General features: G+C 42.7%; 1 protein-coding gene across 1 annotated transcript in view; it reads right to left on the bottom strand.

Annotated features, from left to right (window-relative positions):
- HIC2 (HIC ZBTB transcriptional repressor 2) overlaps positions 1 to 24,132 on the bottom strand; it is an 87,309-nt gene that overhangs the window by 28,095 nt on the left and 35,082 nt on the right. Inside the window, exon 2 of the mRNA XM_067539901.1 lies at positions 17,934 to 18,078. The gene's annotated coding sequence lies outside the window, so the exon portion shown is untranslated. The remainder of the gene's footprint in view (positions 1 to 17,933; positions 18,079 to 24,132) is intronic.

The raw sequence follows: 24,132 nt of genomic DNA, 5'->3' as shown, positions 1-24,132 counted from the left end.
CTTTTCATAGAGTTTGAGACTCCCTTTCTTTAGAATAGGGATGGAGAATTCCTGGTAACAGGAGGAAGAAGGTGATAATGAAGCTGGAGAGCCAGAAGGAGAAAAAAGAATTGCTATATAAATAAAGGCACAAGGTTCCCTGTGCAGGGATGAGCTGCATCTCCTCCCCATGGGCAATATGGGATTTTCCTGAAGGACAGCAGGCCTACTTCACTTTGGCCTGGAAGTCTCCTCCCCAAAACCCCATTTTGTTTTAAACGAAAGCGATATGAAGAAGATCAAGCCATACAAAATGCGCTTTACTTTTACAAACCATTTCTCTTCCCTTTCAGGAGCCCAGTGAGGATGTTTTTTGGCTTGTCCAGTCCCCGCCCTTGAAACGATGCAACAGCCCAGTGAGACAGAGTTCAGAGCTTCTCCTGACTGGCCCAAGCTACAGGAACACCTGGAATCTGCTGCAGGGAATTGCCTAAGTCGATTCAGTAGGTAACAAGATTTTCTGAAACCAAGTATAACAAGTGATTTAAATCAAGTGATTTAGGGTTTCTGCCTGGACTTGCCAAAAGACCTGAATGCAAATTTAGCCCCAGGAAAGTGAGGGTGGGATTCCATGATTTCCCCCCCCCCCCCCCCCCCCCCAGGCTTTTTCTTCAATCCTGATTAAATTCATTACAGTCGCACTTCCACTGAGATTTCAGTTCATTTTCTGAAGCAGGGAAGGAGGGCTAGTCCCACAAAGGGCACATACTCTGATGTCGCAGAGGATTTGCAGTCTTCTCAAAGGGGTGTTTTGTCCATGGACATGTTTGCTGTCAAATGAACCACTGGATTCCAGGCAAGTAAAACAGGCTCGCTCACTCCAACCAAGGAGTGACACATTCACACAGGACATTACTTTTCTTCAAGGTATTTACAGTTTACTTTTTAGTGCTACTTTAAGTTCAAAGGGCCTAGTAAAGCCCCATTAAGCCATTTACATCAAACTGGTTAGTTAATTATCCTGTTGCAGGCTTTAAATTAGCGATTTATAACCCGTTCCATAGATGCCAGTATTTGGAAGCAGTTCAGCAGGGCAGGGCATTTTGTGGGGTGGGGTGAAAGATGGAAAAAACACAGACTTTAGGTTGAACTCAATAAGCTTTTTGGAAGGGAGTGGGGGAAGATATCCCGCTACTAAGAAGGTGGCAAGATTCAGGAGACTACGTTGTAAGTCTTTGTCACTTCAGTACTTCCTCATTTGTTTTTACATGGTGTATTGGAACATGTCAAAGTTGGATCAAAATCCACATGTGCCATTTAAGGCATAAAACCAAGGACTAGATTTTCAGAAGTGCCCAGCACCAGTGGGTTGAGCTCTTGGAGGATCTGACCACTTATTGGTGCCTCAGCTGAAACTGAGGTTTTTGGAAAATCTGGCCTGTTTGTTCTTCTGAAAGCCCAGCTCAGAGTGACTAGAAAAGGACCCGGTGATCTGCTCCTACCAGGATTTATTTTGTCATTCCTTTTCAGAAAGCGCTCTTCTGCCAATCACCTCATTTTCATTTTCAGTTGACAGCAGTTTGCTCTCTAGCATCTTTTGCCAAATTCAAAAAGCATTACAGACATCTTTTCACTAAGCCTCATACCTCTGTGAAGTATGCTACACCCACTTTATACAAAAGTTCATCAGCTCGATTGGGGGAGACCACAAAATGGGTCAGTGACCGAATAAAGTCTAGAAACCAGGAGACTTGACTCCTAGGAGCTTGTTCCAATGACACTTCATTTTTAAAGGATATTTTTGTTCATGTAGACTTGGGTTATTTCCATCGGTCCTTTCAGCTCATTCAGGATTCAGGGTTTTCACAGATAAGTGAATGGTGCCTCTCAGATTACCTAGGCCCATATCCACAAAAAGCTAGTCAAGCCCCACAAGAACAGCAAAAAGGATGCATATTAGTTTCCCTTCCCCATTCCTATCAGCTATTATGAGGCTAGAGATAACTGGTCTATTGGACCAGTATGTTGGATTTTACCGACCAATTAAATGAAGTGGTGGCTTCAAACCACTGCTAAATTCAAACATACATACATACAGCCAGGTAGGAAGTAACTTTGGCTCCAATCCTGCAAACTGCTCTATGCAGACCAGCCGTCTGTGCTCATCTGCAGCCATACAGAGTTCAGGGATCCATTCACACAGACCAGCTTGCAGATCAGGGCCTTCAAAAGCTGACCCACTCGGTCTTAACATCAAATGAAGGTGCATGAACAAGTCAGAGTGTGTTTCTATTCAGAATATTTATAAAAAAAATAAAATAAAAAAAAAAAAGTGATCCAATTGTGTGGAAAAGATCCACAAAATGTAGGGATTTTTCTCCTCCAAAAGGGCCCCCTTTCTATGGAAAAGAAATCTCATTTTCAAGCAAATCCAATTTAATTTGTCCAAAAGTATCAATTTATTTGGAAAAATTTGAAACTTTTCATTTCACAGGTTTTTTTTATGTGAAAGTGACCATTTTGTGAGAATCTGGCAAAATACCCCCCAAAAATGTTCTTGAATTAAAGAATGGAACAGTTTCATACAAAGTTATGTGAAAATATAATCATTTTTGCACAATTTACTGCTGCAAATGGCTAGCTAAAGGTCATTTTAATAAAAACACAGCTAAACACAGAAATAATATTTATTTATTCATTCTTTGATAATTTAATAATAATAATATTAATAAAATATTCTCTAATTCCCCTGCCCTTTCTTGGGAGTGGTTACACCCAAACCATCACTCAAGGTATATTTACACTACCGCAGTTATACTGCTGTAGCACTGTAGTGTAGACACTTGCCACACAGTGACAGAAGGGCTTTTTCCCATCACTGTAATAAATCCATCCTCTCCAGAGGCGGTATCTAGGTTCATGGAAGAATTCTTCTGTCAACCTAGTGATGTCTACACTGGGGGTTAGCTTGGATTAACCACATCTCTCAAGGCTACGAATTTTTCACATCCCTTAGCAACAGTAGCTAGGACTATTATCTTGCCTCATATCACACTTAAATTTTAGTTGTAGACCAGGCCTCAGTCCAGTAGCTGTTCTGTTGTGCTAACCTGTTTGGAATCATGTAGTAAGATAAGAAAGTTCAAATGCAGCATCAAAACAGCCCATCACAACCTGAACATTAGGATTCTAAATAAAGTAGATCCATTTTTTCTAATTCAATATGAAGGAGGGAAGAGAAGGGGAAAACTGTGTGAATAAATCAGCAAATGTTTCCTATGTAACAGCCATGAGCATTGCTAGAACAGGTGTGTCCCCTGAAATACATCCCATGTCACACTTGTGTCCCTTGGAGACTGTTCTAGGGATGACTTAGTACCACTGCACACCAGCTGTAGTTCACCCCACAGAGGTATCCTGTAATGCCCTGCGAAGGGGGCGTTTCTCTCAATTGCTTTCAGAGCGCCTTACCACAGGATCTTCTAAAGACATTCTACAATCCTGCAATGACATCTTATGAATATTTGTGCTCTCAGTGCATGCGCAGATGCAGCGGCAAATGTCACGTTCCCTCCCAGATTAACACAACGACGAGTGTATTGTCAAATTAAATGTACGAAGCGTTTCAAATAATTGCGTGTTATGTTTCACTACTTGCAAATCCTCGACTGATTTTATGCCAAATGAAAACATTGAAGACCACCTTGAGGGAGGATACTGAACTACTTAACTAGGGAATACCTGCTCAGACTCTCTTCGCAAGGCACCTCTCTCAGGGCACTATTCAAACATTGCACATGCAGGAGTGTCACAAGCGGACTGGCACTTTCAGAGGAGCTGGCTCAGTCTCTCTTGCAGCAGCGCGGACACCCTCCCAGCTGGTCCTAACTGAGAAGGATCAAGGGCCCTGTCAATTATTGGGTCCAGCTGAGGAGAGGTCAGAGGGCTTTTAGTGACACAGCTGTGCAACCTCAGCCAAAGGGACGCCCGAAGGGTGGTTGAGTTCTCTGGGGCCCCAGAAAGGGTCCTTAGAGTGGAAGGGCTGGGCCTGGTGGGACGCAGCAGGTGGAAGATTCAGGTGTTTCATCTGGGACTTTGATTATTCTGGGAGAGAGAGAGTTGAGCCTTGCAGAAGCTGGTGACCAATCATTGGGTTCTGCTATGGCAGGACTCTAGGGGAAGAAACCTGAGCCTCAGTGCTCTGGTTTAAAAAAGAGTGGAAGAAGACAGTCTCAGCCCATGAGGGCCAGAAGACTGAGCCATGTGAATTTGCAGGTATAAATGAAAATCCTGATGAAGGGAAACTGAAGCAGGGATGATGCAGAGCCCTAGAGGAAGTGAAACTATGACAAGAATCTGGAACAGAGGAAAGTGAGCAACACGCACATCTAAAAGTAAGTGGAAAAACCACCAGTGTGGTGCTATATTATTGGTTATTTGTAGCATGTAGGGGCCCTAGTCCTAGACCAGGACCCCACTGTATTAGATGCTGTACAAAACACAGAACAAAAGAACGGTCCTTGCCCTGTGGGGCCTACAATTTAAGTGTAAGACAAGAAACAACAAATAGGGGAATACCAGTAAACTATGAGACAGTACTGGTCAGCATGACAGGCTGGGGTCTCTGCACACCAACAGCCTAATGGTTATCAAGTTTTCTGTAGCCACTGTGGTAAAGGAAGGTTTTGTGGAAGGATTTGAAGGTGGATAACGAGGTAGCTTTGTAGATGTTTACAAGGAATGCCTCCAGGTGCCTAGGACAGCATGGGAGAAAGCACAAAGATGTGTCTTTGAAAATTCAACAAGTGGGCAGTGGAGACTAGCATCGTGGGCCAATCAGAGGCAAGCATCAGCAACTTGACAGTGAATCAGAGATGGTGGGTAGGGTGGGGATTGACTGAAGGGCCTTGCAAGCGCACAGAAGCAGCTTATGTTTAATGGGATAGAGAAGTTACAATTTAATTCTTAAGAAACCGTTGGCCCGAGACCCAGCATTTGCCAAAGGAGCTGCAGGTTATGGAGAGGAAACTTGAGGCAGCAGGTCAGTAAATACCATCACCTATAGCAGATATCAAGGAAGGGCAAATTGAGTAATAAAAACTTCTGAGTAACATGAAGAGCAGCGCTAGTCTGGTGGCCAGTCATTGCTTCTCTCCTTTTCCCTCACCACAAAGGGGCCAGATGGATATTCCTAAACAGGAGGGACAAGTACTGTCACTGCATCACCTCCTACTCACAACAGGCAGCTTCAAGTATGTGGTGGGGAGCCTGGGGCAGCTGGTGGCAAGAAGTCGCAGGATGATATTAATAGGTTTTAGAGTAAGGCCAGAAGGGATTATTATGACCATCCAGTCTGACTTCCTGCATAGCACAGCTCAGAGAATACCACCAAATGATTCCTCCATCAAGTCCATCATTTCTGGTTGAGCTAGAGCATAATTTAGAAAAGTTGAACAAGATTATAGTGGAAACCCTAAGGATACTTTCAAGTGGGTCTGCTGTGTTTGCGCATACCTTCTACAACTATTGCTCTTGGGATTTTCCAGCAAGATAATATTTTCCTTACTGCACCAACTTCCCCATCCCCTCTGCCCCTTATTACAGGATAGCAGTCTGATAAATTAATGTTTACATGGCACTCTTTACATTAAAGTAGTATAATGAACCCCATTTTAACGGGCAGAGAAACTGCAGTGGGGAGGTTAAGTAACTTGGCCAAGGTCCCAAAGCATGCCAGTAAAAAAGCATTGCCTAGAACCCAAGTCACCCAATTCACTGTCCTTTTGTAAGAAATCCAATGTAGTTGATAGGCAGTTAAGTAAATTACGTATCTACACAGCTGGAACTAGAGTACTGCTCTTCCAGCTCCAAAAATCCACTGAACTCTACCACTTGGGCTAAAGCTGCTCCCCCATAGCTTATAATAGACACAGGCCTCTTTTCTTCAGTGAGCCAGCCACTAGAGAATAATGTTGCAAACCTACATAGGCAGTATATTTCACACTGATCTATATGTTGGGCCATGCAGAATGTAATATTTTAGGTGCCTATCACTGTGGTACTGTATCTTAATGCAAATATCACAGCACTTTAGAGACTAGACAAAAGGTCCCTGCTCTGAGCTGCTTACAATATGTGTGTTCCAGGGAAGCAAAGAATCCTACACCTGAAAGAATCACGGTGGTGATTCATTGAGAGAATGATTTAGGTTTGAGACTGGAGAAAGGCCAGCTGGATTAATTTAAGTGCTGTAGTTAGAGTTTCTCCATTCCATTCTTTCCCATTCCCTCAAAAAAAAAAAAAAAAAAAGGTGGGGGAGAGAAGTCCAAAAGTCAATGGGAAAACTATGAATTAAACAGTGCTCATGTCAGAGGTAGGATACCAAATATAACAAGAACACCATCATGGGGGCTCTCTCTCACAAAATAAATTCCATAAGAGCACATCACCACCCCCAAACACACAATAAATTTACTTCCAGGCTTAGAAACGCATATCAAATTCCAAGCCAAAGTTATAAGCCTGTTGCATTTTTTTTAAATAGTTGGTTCTCATAGACCCTCTTGGACAGGACTATCCTGATACAGCACACACGGATTTTTTGTTCTTGTAGGGATTGTTCATATGTTAGAGGTGATTACACAATTAATTATAGAACTGTATAATTGTATTAACAAATTAATTGTATAAAATATACAAGTCCTGTCCACACTACAGTTTTGAAAACCAAGTTTATCAGTTACCAAAAACATGCTTTGGGTCCCTATATCACAAGGCTAAATCTTGTTTGGTAACTGGCATCTTCCAGTATTCCACCCCTACCAGAAGACCCAACTGTCTTCCTGTAAGCACTTCAATGCATTTTTTTTTTTGCACTTTGAACAGAATAAGTCCCCTCACATACCCTACTGTGCATGTGTAACCAATTTTGCCATTTCTATGCCCTCACCCTATCACTGATAGTTGAACCAAAGTGTGTATTGCCCCCCATTCGCTGCTAATGCTGTTCTATCTGCATGTCTTAAGAACACTGCTGAGACAGTATGAGATTGTGTCCTAGAATACAATTATACAGCATTAGCCAGTGTGATAGGTGTATCCAACACCAAGGAAAGGGACATACAATTGTGCTATGAAAAGAGCTATGTGGACATAAAACTGACATATGCCTGTTACAACACACACAGTTGAGACAAGAACTAGTTAAAAAATCATGGTTGTACTTGTAGCATTGACAAGGCTTTATAAACGTGACATTTTCCCAATTTAAAACCCCTGGACTGATTTTCTTCAAATTTGGCTTATTCCTCAGTCCTAAGTGAGATCATAAATCAAGAAATATTTGAACTTTCTATGTTCCTCCATTATTAAGTTATTAGCATAAAAGATTTCTGATCCAAAAAAGGTTGAAAAGTGCCTCGCACATCATGGATGCTAGGCACTGTCTAAATAAAATAATACATGATATAAGCACTCTCCCCTCCCACCACCAAACAGATGCAGGTGTGAATAAAAATGGCTTTTAAAAAACGTGTTATACGGTTTTGCTCCAATTTTCCCAAAGGGAGAGAAAAAAATCCCTTTAAATGAGTCAAGAGGGAAAACTTCATTTATTATGTGCAACTGAGAGGAGAAAATGGGGAAAACACAGACACTAAAATTAGGCTTAGCTACAGTGTGCACAACCTATGTCCACTACTATGTGAATGCTTGTTACACACAATTGTATTAACACATTAATAAAGGGAAGTTTTTACGTGGGCTCTGCACACTTACAAGGAAAGTACAAATCAGGCCAAGGTTGGAATCCTCCAGCCTATGCAATTTGAATTACAGCAGCACAAATTTGATTCCTTTGTGGAATTCAGATTCAAAAGAGTCTGTTTAAACAGAAATCCTCTCCCCCATAACTTGGATTATCTAAGGATTTTTATCATAAAACCAGAGAGCAGTAATATTTATTGATATGCTAAGAGTCCTGCAGCACAACCATTTGGGAAAAGCCAGAATAAAAATACACCTAAATATCCTTAATTATATTATGTAAAACAAATGGTGGTTTTGGTAAAACAAGATTGTCACAGAGGTCACTGAGTCCATGACTTCCAGAGACCTCTGAGATTTTTCCGCCTCAGCCCCCTGGTGGCAGGACAGGAGCTGTCAGCTGGAGCAGGAGGGGCCTGCAGCTCCCAGCCCTTGCCTGTGGCAGTGGGGGCCACTGCCGCTCCCAGCTGCAGAGTTCCAAGCCCCAGAGCCATTCGCCACCACAGGCAGTGGGAGAACCCTGGAGTTCCATGCTACTGTGGGGACAGGTGCTGGATCCCTCACCCCCATCAAGTGGGACTCGAGGTCTTCTCCCCCCCTCAGACTTCAATCAGCTTGACTCCCCTCCCCCATTATTTTTAGTAAAAGACAGACAGGTCACAGGCAATAAACAAAATTTCATGGAAGCCCGTGACTGATCTGTGACTTTTACTAAAAAATAACCATGACAAAATCTTAACCTTAAATATAATCTTGCAGGTAAGGTTGGTAGCACTGTCTATTAAGGTTGCCTGATACATTCTATCATGAGATGCTGTTTTCAGTTGCTTATAATTTTACCAGTCTTTAATTGGTTGGGCTGAAGTTTTCCATGCTGGGTGTCTGCCTCAGGCTGATTTATTTATTTTTAATAAGAAAATTTCAGTGAAGATAGTTGAACCACTTCCAAGGGAGAGTAGGGGGAAATATATTGTTTGGGTCATATTAAATTCTGGCAAACTTTTCTTCTAAAAGCTCTAGTCCCCCGGTATGTTGGAGGTGGAACTTGAATTTTGGCAGAGGGATGGCTCTTGTGTCAGGAACGTACCTTTTGCTGCCCTTGGGGAAAATCTCACCAAATCTGGCCAAGTTAGAAGACTTTGGAGGGAAAAAATTCTGCAGTTTGCACATGCTCAGACTTCAGATTTTAGCAGTTTAATTACTATCATTATTAATAATTTTTCCAGAATAGCTATTCTGGTAAATTGTCAAGTGTAGACAAGCCCACTAGCAACCCAACCTCCTTCAGTGCTGATCCACATAGGATAACAGCCTCCTACAGTTATCAGTTACTCTGTTTACTCAAGTGGCAGAAGTCTGTATGGTGTATCCAAAGGTTCCAACTTTGGTGATGACCCATGTGGGTGTCAAAATGATGGAATCTGTTTTTTCAGTTTGCTTTTTAAAAACCTAGGATATTAAAACACACAACAATGTTAAAAGGACATTAATGTTGCAAAGTCAAGCACTCAAAAGTTAGGAAATGCTAGAATTAAAGTCACCTGTGCAGCCTTAATTTGGTCGCCTTGCACATATGCCTGATAGTCTTTAATTAAATTATCACATTTTTTCCACAGGACCCCTGCCTCATTCACGGCATTCTATGGGTGGTGCTCACTTAATGAGGGACTATTCAATATTTTGTTTTCTCTTTGCTCACTGTGTGGCCCCGTACCTTGTTCACTGTATTCTATCTGAATCCTGTTTTGAGGCAGAATTATTCATTTCTGCATTGGATTTTCTATGGTGCTCATCACTATAGGCCGAGTACTTCACAAACATTAATGAGTTTATTTTCACAACACCCTGTGAGCTGAGAGAATACTATCCACATTTTGCCACTGGGAACCTGATTGAGGTGAAAATGTACACTGATTTTGCATGTACAATCTGATTTTTCGAAGTACTTTTATCATACTTCATTTGTTCAAAATAGAGCTCAGCTGCTTCAGTTGCAGCTGTGGGTGCTCAGCACTTCTGCAAATCAGACCCAGGGTCTCAAGCTGGGCATTCAGAAAATAAGGAACACAACTAGTGACCACCTGTGAAATGTTTGGTTTAAGTGACTTCACTAGCATCACACACAAACTCTGGCAGAGTCTCATTCACTACACAACCCCGATTCATCCCTAGAGCAGGTCCATCTGCCATGTTTGTGGCAAGCTTTCTGTGGAAAAAAATAGTATGATTATGTAATTATAGCCAATATCATAATGCATGTGCACAAAAGGCAGAAGTAAGGTTCCACAGGCAACCTTAATAGTGGCATTTCATAACTTCTGAGTGCTTGACTTTGCAACCTTAATATTCTTTTAATGTAGTTTTGTGCGATGGGATTTAAAAAAAAGCAATATACAGAGCATACGTTAAACACAAACTTGATTTTTCTCAATTGAGTTTGCCTGGTTTGGGAACTGCTCAAAGGTATAAAAGATTAGAGCATGAAGCAACTTTTGTGGGTTCATTTCCCCAGGGAATAGGATAGCTAAGAGCAATAGCCAACATAAAGGAGAGAGGAAAATTATAATACATGTAAATCAAACAGGGTCACAGAAGGAAATGGACACCAGTTCCAACCTCTGTATCCCACAGATCCCTCTCCCATGTGCTCTCTGGCACTACTTCAGAGTAACCTGGGGAAGAGGCATGTTCACCTGTTTCAGTGTACACTGTTTCCTCAGTAGCTATGGAAACAGGCACAAAAAGGATCCCACCTGGAACAGCCATTGTAGTTCCTGACCAGAATCCTACAGAGGGAAAACTTTTTATTCTGAGGGGGATGAAAGAACAAACAGCGCCTGCTTATGCCCCCCATCTTTGAGCATCTAATATCAGGAGATTTATTATCAGGGCAAGAGCCCATGCTGGCAGGAGAGGAAAGTGCTTCTGAGAAGGAGGGGGAGGTTGGTAGAGGGAATAGCCTACAGTTTCTTGGCTGGTGATCAGCAAGTTGGACGCATTCTATGGAACTAAGCCAAAGTATTCGTTGTTATATTCAAAAGAATATTTGAATCCCAGCTCAAGGGAGCCTAGTTTGTGGCTCTCATTTATGCTGTATATCAATTGAATATCAAACCACATTTTCCGCCTTCTGAATAATAAAGCTTAATAGTTTGGGACTCCCATATGGTCTATTGTTAAGATATTTCCAAACACTGGCTGCTGTTTTATTTCTGAAGGAAGGAAGACTTCACCCTCCTCCAAGCTTTCCTTGTTAAAAACAGGCGTGTGGCAAAAAAATAAAATGCATCAAAAGTTCTGAGAGGGACTAAAAATGAAGGGGACGAAAAGATGCAAATACATTTTGAAATGTAAAGGAAAGGAAAAAAAGGCCACTATCTCATGCAAATACTTGTTTCAGGCAGAAGCAGCTGGTGCCACCAGCTTCTGCAATACAGAACAGGGGCCACAGAAGCTTTCAGAGCCCACGAGCTGCCCTAACAAAGGAGGACCACACAGATTCAAGCCATTCACAAAAGGAGCCAGGCTGATTAGTTGACGATTACTTACAAGGAAGCTTGGCCAGTAATGTAGGCAATAATACTGGAGAAACCTGTTCAATGTATAACCTGGGTTTGTCTTTTCACAAGTCCCTCTTTACTCAGCTACTCATTCTCACTGGGCATTGCTGATGGATGAAATGTATCAATTTTCTATGCAGAAGACACTAAAGGTGTTAAATATAATAAGTGTTTCTACAGGGTATTACAGACAATAACTAATTTATCTAAACATCCAGGTGAAGGCAGAGAGTATTCTTATTCCCACTTCACAGATAGGACAATGAGGCAGAGAGAGGTTAGAGAACTGCCCATGGTCAGAGCCAGGATTAGAAGTAGGCGTTCCCAACTTCCTGTTCTGTGTGCAGACACTTGGCCACATGCCCCTCTTTGAAAAGAATAAGTCAGTCTGTACTGTGACAAATTTGACTAGTGTGTCTAAGCACCGCTGCCCTGTACTGGGTGAAACTCCTAACAGACCGTGTTGCAAAGGAAGCACCACAGGGCACCCAACTAAACAAGTGCCTGCTCTTGATAAGGAGCACCACAAACTGCCTCTAAAAGGAGTGGGGGAGGAAGGGCTATCCAGGTCTCCTCACTGAGGAAGATGAAGCCTTGCATCTTGACCATCCATGGTATAATATAATAGATTGTGTTTAAGTGGATGATCCAGGAAAATAAGAGCTCTCATACCAGGCAGAGGTGTGGGGGCACAGCAAGATCACCAAAATCTAGCAGCCACTAGGATCTAGGGAGCTAAGGGGGACAGGAAGGAAAAGGAGAAACTTTTTCCTCCTGCTGTTGCCACTGTCCACCCTTGCCCCACAGCAGCTTCTCATTCCTGCCTCCTCCACTTCCTTTTCCTCCCTTCCCCACATTCAGCTCCAAGGAAGAACCAGGTTTTAGGAACCAGCTGCCTTGACCTGTAGCTCACAGCTGTCACCTCCCTCCTCGATAGAGTTAATTCCATGTTTTACTTTCCTTCCCATTTGAAGAATGGAAATTCTCAAAAAAGTGTGGAATAGTTTCACTTTTTGGAATTTGACATTTTCAAACCATTTACACATTCCCCAAACTGAAGTTGTTTAGTTTGTTTATTGAACTGACCTGAAATGTTGCATTTCAAGTAAGTGCACTATTAAACCTCAGTCACCGGAAAATCTACATTGCATTATGGGAAGGCATAATGCTCCAGGGATCCTGGCCCCTAGAAGATAAATGGTGGCCTGAACAACAGCTTTCATAAGGCAATGCACTGGCAGGGAAATGCAATTTAAAGTTTTGTTGAACTGATTGGAAACAAAACATTTCAGTTCAGTTCAAACAAATCAAAACCATCAGCTCTGGTTGAACTGACCCAAAAATCAAATATTTGAATTTTCTTATGGGAAAAAAAAGCTGAAGACCATCAACAAAAACAGAAGTTTTCCCCACAGAACACTTTGATTTTGCAGAAACAGCATTTTCTGTTGGAAATCATTTTGACTAAAAATTTTCAACCAGCTCTGTGTCTTACCATGTGTAATTGGCACTTCTGGGAAGCAGAAAACAGATTGGAGGGGCACAGAAGAAAACCTCCAACCCCAGTTACTCCCTCACCCACTATCTACAAACTACAATCCCTCTGGTGGCACCTTTTCCTAGCCCTCATTACCTACATAGAAAGTTCCATCCAATTTAACACAAAAGAATTTCTCTGTGGGGTTTCCTGAACCATCCTATAGTAAATTCTCTCTGCTGTAGAATTCTGGGATGGCTTAAAAATAACCCATTGATTGAAGCTCCTTCTCTATAATAGAAATCTCTCTTAAAAGGTATTTTAGGCTTGTCAGTTTCGCACCTATGGAAAGGGTCTTAAGAATTTAATTAGAGTAACCGGCCCATTTTTTGGCCGTGACCGCAAAAGGATTGTGGGATTGAGGTCATGGTAAGATTTGCAGAGAGTTTGAGAACCTCTGCTATAGAGGGCACTCAACACAGGTGCCTGTAGGTAGATCCCATTCTTCTACTGCTTGAGCTGTTGATACTGCTTCTTCATCCACTGGGTTGAGGCTAGTGCGTGTGAAGGTACTGTATGTTGCAAGTTTTCTCATTCCACATGTATGTGTCTAATGGAGGAGTCTACTGTAAGAATGGGTGCAGGATTACTCTGCCACTTCCAGATGCCGCATAAGGACCACTATGCATTCAGTCATTTTAGTAGTTTTCCTCTATAAAAGAAGTATAGTGTGTATCGTTCTTATACCTAATTCTTTTATATCTGGGGGAAGGAGAAATGGGATGTGCATATATTTTTATTTACTTTAAAAAAAAAAAAAAAACCCACATACCCACAGAGTTCCAATGGTGGAAACTGTAATAAACCTCTTTATAAATCCCGTAACCCTGTGACGGTTTTAAGAGTTGTAAGGAATCATAACCAGAGAAAGATTTAGCCTAACAGTGATCTGCCCTCAAACATATTAATCTGTCACATCCAATATAAAGGCAAAAAGGAGACTAACTTTTTTGCAGAGTAATTTATACAGACTGAGTATGGATTTGATGGGATCATAAACTTAAATTATCCCTGAAGCCAGAGTAAATTTCTCAGTCAAGCACCTACTAGCCCAATGACTAAGCCTACTAGCCAGAGTGAAAAATACCTTTGTTATTATTGTTTTTAAGCCTTCCATATTTGATTTTCACTTGCATTTTACTGCTATTGGACACTCTCCATATGGCTGAGACACATGACCAGCTGTCTTTTTATTTCCTCTTTCAGCTGTGAGATTTGATTTTTGTTTCTGGTGACAGATAGTAAGATAGGTGGTAGAGGAGGGAGCCTCTGCTACCATGCTTTCCCCAAAATTATGCTGCCTGAAATGTAAAGGAATACAACTGTGCATTGTAAACAACAACATACCCCTAGTTGAAAACCACTGTTCTGGACCATTCCACAGTTGGTTCCCTTCTTGTCCTCCAGAGAAGGAGTGAATGGCTCCTAGGAAGTGCAGCTCCCCCCTTTCCTCCAGAGAGGAAGACAGCACCTCACTCAATCCTCCTGTACCCAGGCCTGCCACTCAGCCCATTAACCGATCCCAATCACCCACTCACCCTGCAAGAGCGGTTAAGTAGGTTTTTTCAAAGAGATTAAGAGATAATCCTGAACACAGTTTATAGTCACTTGCATCTAGAAGCAACCAGTTACACACCATTTACACTTGAGAGATCTTTTTGTATCGAACCAGGAAACCATTGTTTCAACAGCAGCAAGACTAATGAGGCCAAGTGTGTCAGCGAGACTGACTTTGTAGCATTATAAAATAAGGAGTAGCAGAAACCTAAACTGATCTGCAATATAATCCAAGGCAGGTGGGATACCGAAGGGTTTTCTACACTAGGACATTGTGCTGTAGTATAGATGCTCGTGCCAACAGAAGCTGTTCTTCTGAACAACGCTGGCTATGTCAGCAGAGGACCTCTTCTGTTGACATAAGCCCCTATATAGAAAGAGCTAGGTCAGCATAGCTATGTTGGTCTGGGGTGTGGGTTTTTTCCATACCCATGACCTATGCTGCTATGCAAACATAACTTTTCACTGTAGGCATAGGCTGAATATTTGGTTCCCAGCATCAGTCACCCCAGGAAGACTTACTGATGGAGGACTCCCAGGGTAATTCCATCAAGAACTTCAGAATATACAGGGAGGGATGTTGGTTCACATGGTGAATAACTATAGCCAGGAAGCAGTTTCATACTGCTTAAAACACGAATTCCTTCTGCTAGCAGGGAGCCAATCACCTTCCTGCTTAATATTAAATTGTAACATTATTAGTGCCTAGGATGAACTTTTAGTTCCACTCTACAGCAATGGACAGACTCCAACATGTTGGAGTGACAGGAGAGAGAAAAAATATCCAGGTGTGAGATGCTTACCGCTCCGGCCACTGCACAAAATGAAGGGTTGAGCACACATTTTTGCCTGATTGCATAGCTGTCTCTGCTACCCATCTAATCTGCTTAGAAAACTGGTTTTGAAGGATATGGTTCAGACATACCAGTCGTGGGGGGTGGGGGTGGGGGGAGTGCTGCAGCTGCAAAAGATAAAATAGAGACAACTAATTTTCTCAGATGTTGCAACACAAGCACTCTCCCCCTCCTCCACATACAGTCACTGCACTGGGTGGATAAGCTGGAGATTCTACAGTGTAAGCAATAAGGCACAACAAGGTGTGAGAACCTCTCTCTCTCTCTCTCTCTTCCCTAATACCCACACCCTTTGGGGATGCAGTGAAAGCAAAAGGCTGAAAAAGCCCAGCTACCAGGAAGAGGGAGGTGGTTGAAATACCTGTACTGGCTCATTTCAATTGTGATACCACTTTCATGATGGGGTGGGGAGAAATACATGTCACTGGATATTATACTGAGAAAGTATGTGGATAAGGAGTTGCAACTTCTGATTTGGTTGTCAGGTTCTGAACCCTCATAGTGTGATCTGATTTCTCCTATTATCCAGACCATTTTGCAAACTCCAACACACAAATTCAGTTCAGCCATATGTCCTGGAAATTAAACAGATGAAGGGTGAGGGAGGGAAATCCAGTGCATTTTTAATGACAATATCTGCAATTTACGCATGGAAAACTCATTTTTATAGTCGCTGCCATCTCTAAATAAAACTATAGCTGGATGATAGATAGGGTATAATTTTAAGTGGCCACTGAACACGACAAAATAGGCCAAAAATTTCAGTCTAAAAGAAAGGTGTGTGTATTATACAATGAATGGATCACCAACAAATGTTTAAGCAGCAAAACTAGTGGACCAGATTCTGGCTGCATTTACACCACATCAGTTAAGTTACTCTAGATTTATAGTGGCAAAAGTGAAATCAAAATCCTGACCAGCATATTAGGAAGGCAGTTGCATTTTTTTCTAAAAAAGGTGTAGGATTTCAAACCAGTTTGCTTTGTTTCAGAAGTTTAAGCTCTCCTTGTCACAGGGACTAGGAGGATTTCTAAAAATTAGACTTGTGGGCTTTTTTCTTTTTTGTGATGGCTAAAGAAATTATAGGATATATAGTGTTATTTGTTTGTAACTTTCTCAAAGTTGTGCTTTTTCCTCTACTTGTTGCCTCCACCCTTCACCCCCTTGGAAATTATCAGGAATGTGATACTGGTCATGTGGGTGGGTGGGGGTACTGAGTCTAACAAAAACTTCCTCTCCCCAAAATGATAGTCATTGAAGTTAAATAGGTGCTAATGAAAACAGAGTTTGAGTCTGACTAAAAATTCCTTTTCCCACTTAATTGTTCAAACTATCACTGTCTTGCAATGTCATCATTTCTTTCATTCTCCAGTCCTCAGAATCTTTTAGGCCATTCTTTTTCCTATCAAAGAACAGACAAGGTTCCAAGTGCAATTCTACCAGCCCACCCGTTTGCTGGTCAGTTCTCAAGGCATTCCAAAATCATTTCCTCCCCACTCTGCCCAAAAAAAGGCAAGAAATTGAATCACTCTAATGGTCGATGACCATCCTCAGACCAAAGAGCAGGCAGGACTACTGGAGAAGGTAGTCCTCTGTCTTCAGAGCACACTGCATTGGCTTTGCCAAGTATGGCCTCCCTCCTACTCTCCCCCTGCCTTCCAAACCTACCCACAATGCCCCAGGAATCTCATCACTTAGTCAATTTTTATGTGTATTATACTACAGCTGGCTGAAGTAAGCAGGTATTATAGATGTAAATGGAAAACAAAATACAGCTAATGCAGGGATGCTTAGAACATCTGATATCAGGGGACACCCAATGAACTAGCAGTACACGGCCTGGTGTTAATAGGGCAAAAGCCCACTAGCTTCTGCTGAAGCACAAGGCTAAAAGACCAAAGTATTTTTCAATATCCAGAGAAGTGCTGTTTTCTCCTGCTTAGCTCGGACAGGGGCGGCCTCACCCCCCTCAATATGCCACTTCATGACGGGTGGAGGGCGCTGGAGGCAAAGGGGCGGTTGCTCCTGTTTCTGCTCCTGCGCTCTTCTCCCCCCCCCCGTTGCGAGCATGAGCATCATGAAGGGCCTACCCGCGCCCCCCCTGCCCCCCAGGCAGGGGGTGGGGCCGCCCCATTGGGCCGGCGCCGGGCTCCCCCCTCAGTATGCCACTGGCAATGATTCTGAAGGGCAGCATTATTTCCCCCTTCAGTGATGCTGATTAGAGACCAAACCATGCAGCTTCTAAGACCTTGTCCAGAGTAAGCTAATCAGGACATGTTAGCTAACATGTTTTAACATCACATTTCTAAATCCTAGTCCAAGCATTCAAGTCTATGTAGATCAAATTTCTGATATCACTGGGACTAAGAGCAAAGCTATGATGTGGTGGGAGGTCATTGAGATGTCAAGCAGTAGAGAGCACCTTGCATCTATGTTTTGCTGTATTTTATACTCCATAGACAAAAATAAATTGTACTTCTCATGCTGAAGGTTGCATGTGAAAAAGTTAATTCAATTCCTAGTATCATTTTGCAGCTAGACACCACCACATGGTTAGTATACTCTCTGATGCTTCACCCAAAGCCTCATTGCCCAGTGGAAAAAGGGATTAAACTAATAGTTTGCACTAGAAGTTTCCAATCAGAGGATTTAAAATTGCTCTATAATCAATGACTCACCTACCTTGAGTGCAGCTGTAAATATTATGCCCGTTTGACAGATGGGTAAACGGGTCCCTCTGAAGTCACCGAGATTGCAAGGCTGTGATTGAGGGCATATTTGGCCCAAAGACGTTGACTTCAATTTGAGTTGTGGGTGCTCATCATCTCTGGAAAAAAAATCAGGCTACTTTTACTTAAGCATTGAAGCCTTGAAATTTTGGCTAACATTAGGCACCTAAGTGACTTATCCGAGGCCACAAACCCCCACCCCCTACTTCAACAAGTGGACTACAACTTCTGGCATCTAGTCTCTGTTCTCTAGAGCTGGGGTAGCATTGTTTGGGGCATGGCCTCCTTAGTCTTTATAGCTTTACTGAGTGTGTAACAAAGAGAGCAAAGAAACTCTAAAACTGAACTCTGAAGTTTTATTTTGTGGGAGCATGGACATATACTTACAGGATGGGGGATTCTATCCAAGAAGCAGTGACTCAAATAGATTTGGGAGTCCTAGGGGATAGTCAGTGGAACATGAGCTCCCAGTGTGATGCTGTGGCCTAAAGAGCTAATGCAATCCTGGGATGCATAAACAGGGGAATCTCTCATAGGAGTAGAGAGATTATTTTACCTCTGTATTTGGCACTGGTGCACCCCTGCGGGAATACCATGTCCAGTTCTGGTGCTGACAATTCAAGAAAGAGGTTAATAAATTGGAGAGGGTTCAGAGAAGAGCCAGGAGAATGATTAAAGGATTAGAAAACCTGCCTTATAGTGATAGACTCAGGGAGCTCAATCCATTTAGTTTAAAGAGAAGGTTAAGGGGTGACTTGATTACAGTCTAGGGGCTTCTCTATACATACAGCACTGCAGCGGCGCAGCTGCACCGCTTTAGTGAAGATGCTACTATGTCCATGGGGGAGCTTTTCCCGTCGGCATAGTCCATCCACCTCTGCGAGAGGCACTACCTATGTTACCAGGAGAAGCTCTCCTGTGGCCATGGCACTGTCTACACTGGGAGTTAGGTAGGTATAACTACATCACTTAGGGGTGTGGATTTGTCACACCCCTGAGTGATGTAGTTATAACAGTGTAAGTTTGTAGCGTAGATCTGGCCATAGTATCTACATGGGGAACAAATATTTAATAAATGGGCTCTTCAGTCTAGCAGAGAAAGGTCTAACATGAGCCAATGGCTGGAAGCTGGAGCTAGACAAATTCAGAGTGGAAATAAGGTGTACATTTTTGACAGTGAAGGTAATTATTCCAGTGGTTAATTTACCCAGGGTCATGGTGGATTCTCTATCTCTAAGTTTTTAAAGCAAGATTGCTTTTCCTTAAGAGGTATGCTCCAGGAATTATTTTGGGGAAGGTTCAGGGGGTCAGACTACATGATCACGGATTCCAACGCCAGAATCTGTAAGAGAAGGGAACTGGACTCCTCTCTCCCCGTTTTCTTCCTTTAGCAATGATTCAGGTGCTTACAGCAAGTTTTCAAGGGGCAGAGAAGATGACACTCTGGATCCCAGCTCCAATCCATTACTAGACTTATTATTCAACTACACAGCGTTCCACCTTGATAGGGAAGCATTGCCCATCCACACAGAGCCTGTACAGTTATTACAATAAATATAAGAAGAGTTAGGAGTGTTGTGGCTTCTTCCAGCAGTATTTGGCCAACTGTCTGTCAGTTTAAAAGACTGAAAATTTCTTATTGCTTGTCCTAGGCAATAGGTGTGCCCCTAACCAAATAGGCTTACCACTTAAAAGCTTAATTGCACCTGTGGTTTAAACATTATCCCCAACAGCACTTGGAAGAATTTGGATTTGGGCATTTCAGGGCCTGCATTCAGAGCTGGGCAAGTTGGAGTAAGAAGTCTCTGGTGAGAGCAGGTTAGATACACCAGAGGGCAAAGGCTGGGGGGAAATGTTTGTTTTGTTTTGAACAGATTTGGCTGCACTTGCATTCCCAGCTGGATTTGGGTAATGTCCACCTCATTGTTTGTGACTAAGGGCAGGTTTCCAGGTCTCAGATTTCATTTCCACAACAAAAAGATCAAAGTTTGAGCCACTTGTGCAACCGGGTTGTTTACAGTGAGCAGGTGGTAACTGCACAGCAAGCACACTCAGCTGTGCTCCTTCGTTCCATGGGCAATGTGAAAAATGGAGAAAGCAGAAATGGCCCAGGTCAGACTGGGATTACAACCTGCCATCCTTCCTTTGCAATCCGACATGTTATGAAAGGTTTTAATACTCCAAGATTAAAGACACACTCAAATGCTTCTCCCCCATTCTCTAGAAACCCCTTTTAAAGAACCAGCAAACTACAAAGCCAGTCCTCCTTTTCTCCCCCCTCATTTGGCAGTTATAGATTCCTATACCCCACAATTCTCATGGAGAACAACACAGAAGATCAAGTTCATTTTATTCACTCTCATTCATGGACCCACATAGACCATATAATGTAGACAGATGGAATGCACTCTATGCCCAAAAAGCGTTTGTGCTGCTTCTTCGGAGACTGTGGGAGGAAAAAAAAAATAGAAGTAGGCCCTAAGCTAAGTACATCATAATAATCAAACTTAAGTCTTGTCTACACTAGTACTTATGCTACCAAAACTTTTGTGCTTTGGGATGTGAAGAAACATCGCCTGAGTGATATAAGTTTGCCAGCATAAGCACTTGTGTGTACAGTGCTATGTTGGCAGGGGATGCTCTCCCACCAACATAAATGGAGCAGCAGGAGCTAAGTGGTTTTATTATGTCGGCAGGAGAGCTCAGTACAGCTGTGCTGCTCTAAGTTTTAACTGCAGACTACTCCTAAGTCTTTGGAGGATCTAAATTGGGAATGGTATTTAAGAACATTTTCACTTCGTCTGCATAGATGTGCATTCCAGAAGGATTAAAGCAGTGGTCCCCCAAACTTTACAGTACGCGTGCACCACCACCCCCTTACCCCTGTCCACACACCCCTGTTCCTCCCAGCTGGGGCTGGGAGAAGGGCTGGGGCCCATGCTGCAGCTGGCGGGCCGGGGGCCAAAGCAGAGCAGGGCTGGGTGGCGTTCCCTCTCCGCCCCCCGTGGGGGCTGGCTCAGGCCCTGCCGTGCCCCTCCAAATGTTCCCTCATGCCCCCTTGGGGTGTGTGCCCCACAGTTTGGGGACCTCTGGATTAAAGTGTGCATGCACCAATAAGAAAAAAAAAGTCTATGCAGCCACTTCGTGTTTGCCTGGGTAGTCCAAAGGGAATGTGCTGACACCATTGCCCCAGTGAACACCTTTCCATTGATGTTTCTAGTCCGAACCGTTGTACCTCTGGGCACAAAGAGGGAAAGTGGCATGGGCACTGAGCATTTCCTGGTTTTGAGAAGTTTAAGTTTTGCTCAACTCAGTGTTCTGCAAGAGGCCAACTTACCACCAAGTAACCTTATCTCTGCCTTAATGTAGTTTTTGCACTGAATAAATATTTTTGGAAAGCACAGAGATCTTCATATTGAAAACAAAACAAAACAAAAAAACCTGTGGCTATGGGCAGAGGAGGGGATTGTCTCTTGGGCAGGGTAGATTGATTTAAATCAGCAAACAGAACACGCTGATTTAAATCAACTATTAATTGTTTTGCATTCTATTTTAATTATTTTTCTAAAGTAGGTGGATTCTTATTAGTTAACTATTAACACATTATTTGCAATGAAATATAGCCTTTACACTAGAGGTCCCCAAACTGGCCCAGAGGAACCTTAAAGGGGGGGAGGGGCACGACAAGGCCTGAGCCAGCCCCCACAGGAGCAGAGAGGAAGCATCCCCCCTCCAGCCCCTCTCTGCCCTCCATCTCCGTTCCACTCCCGCCCCCCAGGCCATAGCTCAGCCCTGTTCCTGGCCCAAGCCCCATTTGCAGTCCCAGCCCCAGGCCCTGACCCCAGCCACAGCTCAGGCCCCAGCTCCCAGTCCCCAATTATGGCTCCTGGGAGGTAAGGGGGCAAAAACCAGGTAAGGGGGGCTATGACCCCAAACCATTGCTTTACACTAAATTTGATCCTTCTCTTTGCTAACCAGGAGGATACACTATATCTACACACAATTAAGAAACTATATAGCTTAACTTTATCTTTATTCAGATTCTTCCTTTTTACTATATTAGAAAATGGTGAATGATGCATTTCTTATTTACTAGATTAATTTTTATTTATGATTTGTGTCAAGCTCTATTTGGATGGAAATTTCAACTCAATATACATAAACCATTTTAATTAAACTACCTTAAAAGTGCTTGATACATAAACTTTCTTACCAAAACATGTTTTCCATTTAAGACTGATTTATTAAACAAAGGAAGTATGCGTAGTTAATTGAATTGATGGTTTCTGGTCACCCTCTCGAAGATTTTAGAACTAGTAGACCTTACCCTCTCACACCAAGTTTTAATGAATTAGTCATTGAACTGAATTAGTTGAGTAAACGGAATTGAAGAAAATATTCTCTGCATCTACAGGAGAGGATACTGTTAAAAGCTAGTTTAGCTCTTCAATACATGTGGTTTACAGGTGCTTAGCTCAGTGGTTTGACTTTCTTTAAAACTTGGCAGCAAACGTACTACTTGATTTTTTTTAATTTAATTTAAATTATTTTAATAGATTATAAATTTAGGCCTTAACGTAGGTTGTCATAATTTCAAATTTTAATTTTAAATAGGTTAATGTAAAAAAACCCTGTATTTAAATTTAATCTAATTTAAATAAAACTGTTTTGATTTTAAAAGTGATTTTTATCCACCCTGCTCTTGGGAATAGTGAATTTCATGCATGGATCAAAGAGGGCATATAGCTCCAAGAGAGAAAGTGGTAGGAGTTGGCTCTGCCTTTAATTTTTTTTTTTTTAAACTAGATATTCTGGAGATGGAATATTGCCTACCAGGTTACAGCAGCTTTCAATTAAAGTTACATTTTATCCTTGGGCAAAGTTATACAGCATCTCTCTAATATTAGCAGAGCTCAATTTCACTCATGTAGATCTTTATTCCACATACACCACATTATTAATAATAGAAAATCACTGCCAACATTGGCCAAATCAGCTGGGAAATAAGAATTTTCTCTTCTGTCTCATCTAAAGAAATATCCCTCCTCTAGACACATCACTGAACAATTGCCTCCTCCACTGGAGTTAAGGGGGGGAGGGGAGAGTGAAAATGTGGGGGATGTTTGTTTCCCGATAATGTGTACATTAGTGTGGCAGGAGTTCTCACACACAGTACAGGTGTTTGTGCAGCATGAATCCCTCCTCCCACCCACAACCACACACACACACGTATTAAGGCTCGGCTTCTGTTTTTAAGCCATCATAACCAGAACACAAGTAGCACAAAATATTGTTTTGAACATGCTTCAGAAAGGTCCCAGGCTCTCGCCGAGTCTCTGCGAGTATTGCAGGGTCAGCATTAGAATGATCTACAGCAGGCCTTTCTCGCCCCCTCCCCTGCCTGGGAGGCACACTGAGGAGGTGCCCCTTTGCAGCAAGTCTCAGGAATGCAGTATGGCCCCAGGCACCAAGAGTGGTTTCCAGCAAGGCTGTTTGCCAACTGTTTCTTGGGGTCTCACACATCTATTCTTCAATACTAAAGACAGTGGGGGTCAAAGGCAACGGAATCGGTGCCTCTCCCAGTCCAGCTCTCGGGGAAAATTCTGAGCCTCATTAGCAGTCTGACCCTGCTGATGAGGATCCCCATTCTAGGCACAGAAGCCAATTGTTGGCAGCCAGGTAAAGGAGACCTTGGGTAAAGTTTTCAAAAGTGCCTGTGTGACTTAAGTTCCTAAGTCACTTTAGCCTGGTCTGCACAACACTGTAAGGTTGACATTAACTGCCTTGTGTTGACCTCGCTGTGGAATTTTAAAGTTCATGGCGCATAGGTCCATCAATGGCTATTAGCTGGGATGGGCAGGGATTCAGAACCATGCTCTGAAGTGTCCCTAGCCTCTGTTTGCCAGAAGCTGGCAATGGGTGACAGGCTATGGATCACTTGATGATTACCTGTTCTGTTCATTCCCTCTGAAGCACCTGGCCACTGTCGGAAGACAGGATGCTGGGCTAGATGGACCACTGGTCTGACCCAGAATGGCTATTCTTATGTTCTCCCTGTCTTCACTTAAATTTGGCTACCACCAACATAAGTGCCTTTCTGCACCAGGTCTACACTACAGACCTATATCAGTATAACTACGTTGCTCAGGGCA

The sequence above is a fragment of the Emydura macquarii genome, unplaced genomic scaffold (assembly GCF_026122565.2).
Source record: "Emydura macquarii macquarii isolate MOO-44397 ecotype Brisbane River unplaced genomic scaffold, CSIRO-AGI_Emac_v2 contig_554, whole genome shotgun sequence".
NCBI classification, from domain to species: Eukaryota; Metazoa; Chordata; order Testudines; family Chelidae; genus Emydura; species Emydura macquarii.
This window is presented reverse-complemented; position numbering and strand designations above follow the sequence as displayed.